The sequence below is a fragment of the Rhinolophus hipposideros genome (genome assembly GCF_964194185.1).
Source record: "Rhinolophus hipposideros genome assembly, chromosome: 24".
NCBI lineage: Eukaryota > Metazoa > Chordata > Mammalia > Chiroptera > Rhinolophidae > Rhinolophus > Rhinolophus hipposideros.
The window spans coordinates 35,336,947-35,347,850 of record NC_138070.1 but is presented as its reverse complement, the minus strand read 5'-3'; the positions used below and the strand labels follow the sequence as shown (position 1 = coordinate 35,347,850).

General features: G+C 38.1%; 1 pseudogene across 1 annotated transcript; it reads right to left on the bottom strand.

Annotated features, from left to right (window-relative positions):
- Positions 1-1,120: 1,120 nt before the first annotated feature.
- Positions 1,121-2,038, bottom strand: LOC308492335 (olfactory receptor 10G7-like; annotated as a pseudogene). Its single transcript has one exon. The product of its transcript is annotated as an olfactory receptor 10G7-like (transcript).
- Between the last annotated feature and the right edge of the window lie 8,866 nt (positions 2,039-10,904).

The following is a 10,904-nucleotide window of genomic DNA, read 5'->3' as shown; positions in this document are numbered from 1 at the left end:
CTAAGACATATAGTTCTAAAACTGAGAGACACAATTTTCTGAGGGTATGTTTTTGTCTCTAAGATTATTTGCTTATTTTTTTGTATGTTTGTTATTTGTCCCATTTACTTACAAAATTTTATATTTGCTAAAAATAGAAGCTTTGCATTTGGAATAAAAGACCAGGAGCTCTATAAATATAGAAGAAAAATCTAGATAGTTGTATCAGTGACCAATACAAACTACATACAGTGCATAAGTGGACATAGGTTTGCTTTAAAAAATCTTAGAGATCAAAGTGAAAAAAATTAAAGATTAGCTCATGAATGTGAATAACGCCATTATTTTTGAGAATTAGTCATTTTTGGTCTATATTTTCTAGTGTAAAAATTTCACCATACTATATTATATAATGAACTGTGAATATTACAAGTGATTTTTTTCAATATAGAACGTTTAAAAATTGAAAAAAGAGCCTTTTATAATCTGATTTAAATTGCACAAAATAAAAAATAAGAGTATTGGGGCGGAGGGGTGGCTCAGTTGGTTGGAGCACGGGCTCTCAACCACAAGGTTGCCTGTTAGACTCCCCTCACCTCCCCCACACCCCCTACACCTCCTCCCCCACAAGCCATGGTGGGCAGCGCCCCCTGCAACTAACAAAGGGCAACTGGACCTGGAGCTGAGCTGAGCTCTCCAGAACTAAAATTGCAAGGACAACAAGTTGACTTGGAAAAAAGTCCTGGAAGTACACACTGTTCCCCAGTAAAGTCCTGTTCCCCTTCCCCAATTATAAAAAAAAAATAAGAGTATTATACTGAATAGTAATTTTGGAAACTATTTGTATAGAGAATAAAAGTAAACTACTTTTCTGATGATTTAGTTGATAGAACATAAAAAGAAGACTGGGCCATTATCCTTCTTAGATTGTCCCTATTAAATGACTGCTTAATATAGGATTCTGACAAGCACTGCACAGGAAAAAAATTAAAATTCATTATATTTTCATTAAAAATTAAAATTGGGTAATTGAAATATTCCTAAAAATTATAATGTTCATGTTGGTGGTTTAACTATAAATGAGAAAAAGAAGCTAGACCTATCTGTCCTTTTTTGAATATTTACTCTGGATGAATACTGATTATTCTTCAGCTTTAAGCAGAGCTTTCTTCACTTCCTTGTTCCTCAGTGTGTACACCACAGGGTTTTGAAGGGGGGGTCAGCCCCGTGTAGAAAACTGCCACAACCCCGTCCACAGCATCCTTGGAGCTCCGTCTCAGGTAAATGAAAACAACAGGGCCAAAGAAACAAAGGACCACAATGCAGTGGGAGGTGCAGGTCTGAAAGGCTCCGCGTCTCCCCTCTGAAGTGGGGATCTTTAAGATTGAACAGACGATGGACACATAGGACAGCACTATCAGGAGAAGGCAGCCTGAGGCTACGACCGCGATGTTGACAAAGATCACCATCTCATTGGCGGAGGTGTCCTGCACTGGCCAATTTGAGGATGGGCGGTGCTTCACACAAGTAATGCTGGATCTGGCTGGGGCCCCAATAGGGCAAACAGAACATCAGTGTGGTCTGGACAGCAGAGTGCAGAGAGCCACTTGAGCAATGTGCTTGTGGCCAAGAGGGCACACGTTCTCCCACGCATCATTCTGGTGGACCTGAGCTGGTAACTGATGGCCAGGTAGCGGTCATAGGACATAACTGTGTAGAGGAAACAGTCAGTGCTCCCCAGGAAGTGGAAGAAGGAGAGTTGGGCCACCCAGCTGTGAAAGGAGATCTCTCTGCCTCCTGGATATACCAAGGTCATCAGCATTTTGGGCACAGTGACTGTAGAGAACCACATGTCAATAAAGGACAGGTTAGTCAGGCAGTAGTACATGGGGGTGTGGAGGTGGGAATTCCTCTCCATCACCAGCAAGATGAGGAGTTTCCCCCGACAGTGAGTACATACATCACCAGGAAGAATCCAAAGAGGGGGATGGATGTCTAGCGCTGGTGCTTGCGGAAGGCCCAGGAGGATGAACTTTGTCAAGTGGCTCACGTTTGTCATTTCCTCTAATATGTGGGGCGCTCTCTATAGAGAGGAAAAGCAAATCCAACATTTACTAGAATATATTTCATATGAAATATGGCAACTACATTTTGTCTGATCAAGGATATGAGGGTTTAATTTTTCTTTATCTTTTTCATAGCACTTTTGCTCTACTGTGGGGCTTTTAGGAGGAATGGTTGTTTCCTTATTACGATACCAAAATCAGCCAAATAGAAAAGAATTAGCTAAATAATAAAGAGGAGTAAATTCATATAAAATCAGCCAAATAGAACACAGGAGTAAATTTTGTGTTCTGTTTTCAGTAAAATTATAAAATATATACCCAACTACTAATAGTAACTTTCCAGGGTTGGCAAGCTCTTCCAATTATAAGATTTTATTCAAGCATCTTTCTCTTTTTCTTTCTAACACACATGCATATAAAGACATTTAGATAGGCAGACAGGCAGACAGGCACACACACACACACACACACACACACACACACACACCACACACCCTCCACACATACAAATTCAGTCTCTTTGATCAGAGAACTTCCACTATAAATAAAAATTTCTGATGTAATCCTCTTCCTTGATGGCTGAGAAAAACTGCCCTTCTAAAGCTCTCTGGCCAGCAGCAGATTTGTCAAGGCGAGATCCCAGCAGTGATCTAGCATTACTAGGAGCCAGGTTCCTCTCTCCTCCCCTAGACAATCCTCCTCTGATTACTTGTGAAATCTGACACCAAACCAATGAAATAATGGTCAGAATACCATCTCTTTCTTCAATTCCTCTTATCCTATATTTTTTTATTCTTTATACATTTTTACTATTTCTCCCTCCAGGATTTTAAGCAATCAGTCATCCTCCCTCTAAAGTGTGATCAAATCATCTCACAATATATTTTGAGATGCTCATTAGAATTAGATCTGCTTAAAAAGTAAGGAGGATTAAACTATATCTCTGGGGCTTGAGTTCCATACTGAATATTTATATTTTCTATAAAACAGACAGAAATGTATTTTTAAAAATAGAGAAAAAATATATAGTCTGAAATCATTTTTATTGTTTCTAGGATTACTATTATTCCAGGGATCAGACTGTAAGCCTTTTTTCTTTCTTTCTTTTTTAAAGAGTGATCTGAATGTCCCTGCATTTATATATTAAAGGAGAAAAGAAAGAAAACCACATGAAGAAATGAAGAGAAATGTGGATGGAGACCTGGACCTCTCTGATAGAAAAGTAGCATTTCTTCACTTGTTTCTAAGAAGCTTCTGATATATGTAGTTATTTCAGCAACATGTTTCCATTTTGGGGTTTTTGATAAAAACAGACTTTTCCCCTTGTTTCAACTCAGAGTAATAATGCTGAGGTTTATTTTAAAAAGCACTTTATTGACCTGTGTTTTTTATAGAATTTTGAGTGTTTTATAAAACTATGCAAAGTTGGCCCTGTAAACCATGACTAAGATAATAAAAACCAAAACTGAAGACGAAAGACAAAACTATGACCATAAATACATCGAAATCATCCCAAAATTTCCAACAATGAAAAATGCTAAGGTTTTGCTAATTTTTACTACTTACCCATTTTATACTAGGTTTTGGATAATATGGCAAAATTCAAGATGAAAAGAAACTCATTCTTTGATGAATAGGATGCTTCTTTTTCTTGAATAGATGAAACCACAAGAACAGGCTATAGAAAGAAACTCATATTAAATAATAGAGCTTAAAATTGATTTGCTATCTCAGGAGATGTTGCTTTGGCCCTTGAGTCCTCATGGATGAAGATAATGTCCCACATTATGATAAATACTCAGATTTTTTCCAAATGCCTTTAAGTTGGTTTTGTATTTGATGAGTCATCCTTCAAAAATGAATTTCCAAAATAAATAACCATGGCAGAGTTTGAAAATTCCTTGTACTTGGAACGATTTAGTTGTGTTTTATTTTGTTTTATTCTCTGATTTCTTCTTTAAATTCAAAAGTAGAAAATAATGGGCTTTCATTCCAAAAGGGACAATTCTCTGGTGAGGTTCACAGTCTCTTTGATGAATAATTTGCTCTCTGGTGATTATAGGCAGTCATCAAAAGGAGCTCTGGAACTTTTTTGCTTGACTCCTAGATAAACATCTTACTAATTAAACTTCTCCCTCAGAGGCTTGACAGACTGCCAGTTCCTAGTCAAGAATGGATGCTACCTCACCTTGTCTGCTTCAGAGATTCTTTTCAGGGACTTCTGCCTTTTTATCTTCTGTTCTCTAAACTTAGAACATATTGAGGTTTTCTGTGAAAATTCTTCTAAAACTTGAATTAATATAACAAAAGAGAGAGAAATATGCTTTTCTTCTGAAATTAGTTTGTCTTAGTTATCAGGAAAATTGCCTTATGAAATGAAGAAGAAAAGCTGGTCTAACACAATAGAAGCCAAAAGCACTGTTAGTTTTGGAGAAACAAATTTGTAGCTTCACAAGCCTTTTGTGCTAATAGAAATGTTCTCACCAGTATATGGGCAATATCGCTCTCCATAGCATGGATTTTGAGGAACTGAAGCCCCCTGAATTTATATTACTCTAATTAACCTGTCAGATTACCCAGTTTTCTCATATTGGGATCTGTTCAGCATAAGGCATATATAATCAATGTAAAATCACAATGCTATTTTGAAAGGCTACCTCAAGCATTATTTGCTCCAGTTAATATATTTCAAAATCTCTTTATAAAATACATACTAATAATTTGAATAATTTAAACTTGTGTCCAACTTCTTTTATATACCTTCATGAATGCTATTGACTTCTATTTGATTCTTTTTAGTTATATAGGTATAAAACCATTATTATCTTTATAGAATACTAATTTTGTCATTTGCTTTCCAAAAGTAAACTCCCATGAATTTTCTTTCTTATCTTACTGCATTAGCCAAGACCACTACTGTCACCCAGCTACTATTTTTCAGAGATTACTTAGACCTCTTAAGAGTGCTGCATGACTAAAACTCATAGACACAGACAATAGTTCAGTGGTTACCAGAGGGTAAGGGGGGTGGGGGGAGGGAGATGAGGGTAAGGGGGATCAAATATATGGTGATGGAAGGAGAACTGACTCTGGGTGGTGAACACACAATGGGATTTATAGATGATGTAATACAGAATTGTACACCTGAAATTATGTAATTTCGTTAACAATTGTCACCCCAATAAATAAATTAAAAAAAAAAAAAGAGTGCTGCATGACTTGTTCCATCCATTTTTTTCCCCTTCAAGGGGTCAATTAATGACATTTATTTTTGTTTGTTTCGTTTTGTTTGTTTTTTGTTTTGTTTGTTTGTTTTTATTAGTTTCAGGTGCACAAAACAAAGTAATAGTATTTATCATTTATATCCCTCACACTGTGTCAACCCCCCTCCCCCCACCCACTATCCCTCTGACATTGCATACAGCCATTACATTTCCACTGTCTCTATTCCTAATGCCGTACTCCGCTTCTTGTAAGTATATACATATATATACATATATACATACACACATATATATATATATATATATATATATATACATATAAACTTGTAGTTGACATTCATTATTGTTCAGCTTCAGCTTCAGGTCCGCAGTGCAGTGATCAGGCATCTACGTCATCCCTGAGGTGGTCTCCCTAATGAGACAAGTGTCTATCGCATACCCTACAAAATCTTTACAACATTATTGATTACATTCCCCAAATTGATTTTCATAACCCCATGGCCATCCTGTGGTTACTGACTGTGGTTTCTAATCCCCTCACCTTCCCCCTTATCCCCACCCCCCCATCTAGCAACCCTCAGTTTTCCCTCTGTCTCTGAAATTGTTTCTGATTAGTTAGTTAACTTATTCTTTTCTTTAGATTCCACATATAAGTGAGAGCATATGGTATTTGTCTTTCTCTGTCTGACTTATTTCACTTAACATAATGTTCTCTAGGTCCATCTGTCGGAGCCTGCAGACGAGACGAACGGTCCCTGAGTAGGGAGTGAGAATAAGAAAAAAAAGACAAAGAGACAAAGATGGGGTCGGGAGGGCAAGCAGTTCTCCTAAGACTGCAGCACATACTTTATCTTACAGCTCTCTTTTATGCTCACAAAGACAGGAAGATTACATCAGAAGGCTGAACAGCAAATATAAAGTAACCCTGTTGTATTTAGATGTTCGGTCCTGACTGTTCTCTAGCCTCTAGATAAATCCTTGTTCCCAGAACAGATGGTTTTAACTTGTTTCTTTTTTAGATAAGTTCCCCTTGGGAGTTTTCTATTCGTACTTCTTGATTAGCCAAGTTCTCCTTTGGCTTTTCTTTTCAGTCAAGTTGTCCTTGACTCATTTAGTTTAACTCTTTATGCATCAGTTCCCCATATCCATCCATGTTGTTGCAAATGGTAAGATTTCTTTCTTCTTGATGGCTGCGTAATACTCCATTGTATAAATGTACCACGGTTTCATATATATGTGTATATATATATATATATATATTATTATTAGTTTCAGGTGCACAAGACAAGGTAATACTTAGACGTTCATCATTTATATCCCTCACACTGTGAACCCCCCTCCCCACATCCCCCCATCCACTATCCCTCTGACATCGCACCGAGCCATCACATTATATATATAAAATTATAGTTGGCATTCACCATTGTTCAGCTTCAGGTGTACAGTACATTGATCAAGCATCTACATCTTCCCTGAGGTGGTCTCCCAAATGGGACACGTGTCCATCAGGAACCCTACAAAATCTTTACAACATTATTGATTATGTTCCCCAAATTATTTTTCAAAAACCCTGAGGCCATTTTGTGGTTACTGACTTTTCTAATCCCCTCACCTGTCCCCTTATCCCCACACCCCCGCCCCTCTAACAACCCTCAGTTTTTTCTCTTTGTCCCCAAAATTGTTTCTGATTAGTTCATTCACTTATTCTTTTCTTTAGATTCCGCATATAAGTGAGATCATACGGTACTTGTCTTTCTCTTTCTGGCTTATTTCACTTAACATAATGTTCTCTAGATCCATCCATGTTGTTGCAAATGGTAAGATTTCTTTTTTCTTTATGGCTGCGTAATACTCCATTTTATAAATGTACCACAGTTTCTTAATCCAGTCGTCTACCGATGGGCATTTCGGTTGTTTCCATGTCTTGGCTGTTGTGTATAGTGCTGCAATAAACATAGGAGTGCATACATTTTTTTGAATTAGAGTTTTGGATTTCGGATAGATACCTAGGAGTGGAATTGCTGGATCATAAGGTAGTTCCATTATCAGATTTTTGAGACACCTCCATACTGTTTTCCATAGTGGCTGCACCAATCTGCAATCCCACCAACAGTGCACAAGGGTTCCCTTTTCTCCACATCCGCTCCAGCACTTGTTGTTTGTTGATTTATTGATGATAGCCATTTTGACTGAGGTGAGGTGGTATCTCATTGTGGTTTTTATTAGCATTTCTCTGATGGTTAGTGAGGTTGAGCATTTTTTCCTGTCTGTTTGCCATCTGTATGTCCTTCATAGAAAAATGTCTCTTCACATCCTCTGCCCATTTTTTAATTGGGGTGTTTGTTTTTTTGGAGTTGTGAGACTTTTATAAATTTTGAATATTAACCCCTTATCGGATATATCATTGGCAAATATCTTTTCCCATTCATAGGATCCCTTTTTGTTTTATTGATGGTTTCCTTTGCTGTGAAAAAACTTTTTAGTTTGATGTAATCCCACATGTTTATTTTTTCTCTTCCTTCCCTTGTGCGAGGAGATATATCAGTAAATATCTTACTCCGGGTAATGTCTGGGAAGTTTCTTCCTTTATTTTCTTCTAGGAATTTTATGGTTTCAGATCTTACATTTAAGCCTTTAGGCCATTTTGAATATATTTTTGTATAAGGTGTAAGGAGGTGGTCCAGCTTCATTTTTTTGCATGTGTCTGTCCAGGTTTCCCAGCACCATTTATTGAATAGACTGTCTTTACCCCACCGTAAATTCTTGCTTTCATTGTCATAGATTAAATGGCCATATAGGCATGGATTTATTTCTGGGCTCTCTATTCTGTTCCATTGATCTATGTGTCTGTTTTTATTCCAGTACCATGCTGTTTTGATTACTGTAGCCTTGTAGTATAATTTCATGTCAGGTATCGTTATATCTCCCATTTTGTTCTTATTTCTCAGGATTGCTGAGGCTATCCAGGGTCTTTTATAGTTCCATATAAATTTTAGGACTATATGTTCTATTTCTGTGAAAAACGTCGTTGGTAGTTTGATAGGAATTGCATTGAATATGTATGTTGCCGTACATAAAATGTATGGACATTTTAACTATATTAATTCATCCTATCACTGAACATGGTATGTGTTTCCATCTATTTGTATCTTCTTTCATTTCTTTCTTCAGTGTCTTATAATTTTCTGAGTACACATCTTTCACTTCTTTGGTTAAATTTATTCCCAGGTATTTTATAGTCTTTGAAGCAATTAATTGTAAATGGGACTGTATTTTTAATTTCTCCTTCTGATGTTTTGTTATTGATATATACAAATGCAACTGATTTCTGAATATTAATTTTGTATCCTGCTACTTTACTAAATTCATCTATCAGCTCTAATAGTTTCTTGGTGGAGTCTTTCGGGTTCTCTCTATATAGTATCATGTCATTTGCATATAATGACAATTTTACTTCCTCCTTACCAATTTGGATGCCTTTTATTTCTTTTTCTTGTCTGATTGCTGTGGCTAGAACTTCCAGCACTATGTTGAATAGAAGTGGATAAAGTGGGCAACATTGCTTTTTTCCTGATCGTAAGGAGAATGGATTTATCTTTTCCCCATTGAGTATGATGTTAGCTGTGTGTTAATCATACATGGCCTTTATTATGTTGAGATATGATCCCTCTATTCCCACTTTCTTAAGGGTTTTTATCATAAGTGGCTGCTGGATTTTATCAAATGATTTTTCTGCATCTATTGATATGATCATGTGATTTTCATTTTTCATTTTGTTAATGTAGTGTATCACATTAATTGATTTGCGGATGTTGAACCACTCTTTCATACCAGGAATAAATCCCACTTGATCATGGTGTATGATCTTTTTAATGTATTGCTGCATTCTGTTCACTAATATTTTGTTGAGGATTTTTGCATCTATGTTCATTAGAGATGTCGGCCTGTAGTTTTCTTTTATCATAGTGTCTTTGTCTGATTTTGGGATAAGGGTGATTGTAGCCTCATAAAAAGTGTTTGGAGCCTTCCCTCCTTCTGGATTTTTTGGAAGAGCTTGAAGAGAACAGGTGATAATTCTTTTTTGAATGTTTTGTAAAATTCACCTGTAAAACCATCTTGTCCAGGGCTTTTGTTTCTTGGGAGATTGTTGATTATTGATTCAATTTCCCTGATGGCAATCAGTCTATTCAGGTTTTCTGTTTCTTCTTGAGTTAGCCTTGGAGGGTTGTGCGCCTCTAGAAAATTGTCAATTTCTTTCAGATTGTCAAATTTGTTGCCATATAGTTGCTCATAGTAATTTCTTAAATTTTTTTGTATTTCTGTGGTATCCGTTGTCACTTCTCTTTCATTTCTCATTTTATTAATTTGGGTCCTCTCTCGCTTTATTTTTAATGAGTCTGGCTAAAAGGTTTGTCGATTTTGTTTATCTTCTCTAACTGCCAACTCTTGGATTCATTGATTTTTTGTGTTCTTTTTCTGGTTTCTATTTCATTTATTTCTGCTCTGATCTTTATTATCTCCTTCCTTATGGTAGTTGAATCATGGGAGGAACACCTCAGTGGCAGAGGTCGCCCCTGAAGAGTGAGGGGTCCCAGCCTGATGCCAGGCTCCCTAGTTCATGGGTCCTGTGTAAGGAAAAGGTCTTCCCATAGCATCTGGCAGTGAAAATCTGCTACGACCCTGTCTGCCCTTCCCAGTGGGGTAAAGGGCAACTGGAACTACAGATGTCCTCTTGTAGAGCAGGCACATGGACTCACACATTTGTTGGCACTCACCTGGCTTCTGGTGGAGGAGTGGCAGTTCAGGAGGCCCAGGGATGTGCGGGGGAAATGAGTTGTGTGGCTTTGGGGCAGGAAATGGAGGGAAAGGAGCCATTATTGTCCCTGTGTGGAGCCTGACACATGTGTGGCCTACAGGAGAGCACCATCTTTTCAGTGTTAAGCCTTCCCTCAAAAAGCCTCTGGGACAGCATTGGTCTGGTGGAATCTGCTCATGCACATTGCTGTGGTGGTTCCTGGGTCCCTGTCCCCCACTCCCACCTGGCACAGCTGATGATACATCATCTGGACACTCTTGATTGCTGGGCTGCTGACCCTACCCCACAACCTGTAGAAGCCTTTTTCTCAGTGTGCGATAGCTCACTGTGGCCTGAGAAATGTTTGTTGGTGGGCAGTTACCCAAGACCTGCACCCCAGTATCTCTTGGGCTGTTGGAAACCTATGGGCCTGAGACAGGTTGTGACTGACTATAATGTTCATTTTTATAGGGTAGTCATTAGCCCAGCAATGGCCCAGAAGCTGAGACTGCATTGGCTGTAGAAACCACAGAACATACCACTTAGCTCCCTAGAACACTGTCCCACTGACCTAGAGCTACATTGCCAATGGTACTCTGAGTGCCTGGGTGGTCAGCACTGCATACAAGCCATGGAAGTCTCTTGTAGCAGTGAAGAGCCCATGATGGCTCAGGAGATTTTGGTGGTAGACAGTGACCCAAAAACTGTGCCACACCCACTCTTGTACAGCTCTTGGGAATTTGTGAGCCTGAGACAAGTGGTGGCTGGCTCGGTATTCTAAGGGTGTTTTGCAAAGTGTTCATAGTCCAGGTACTGTCCCTAAGTGAGTAGTGGTGTTCT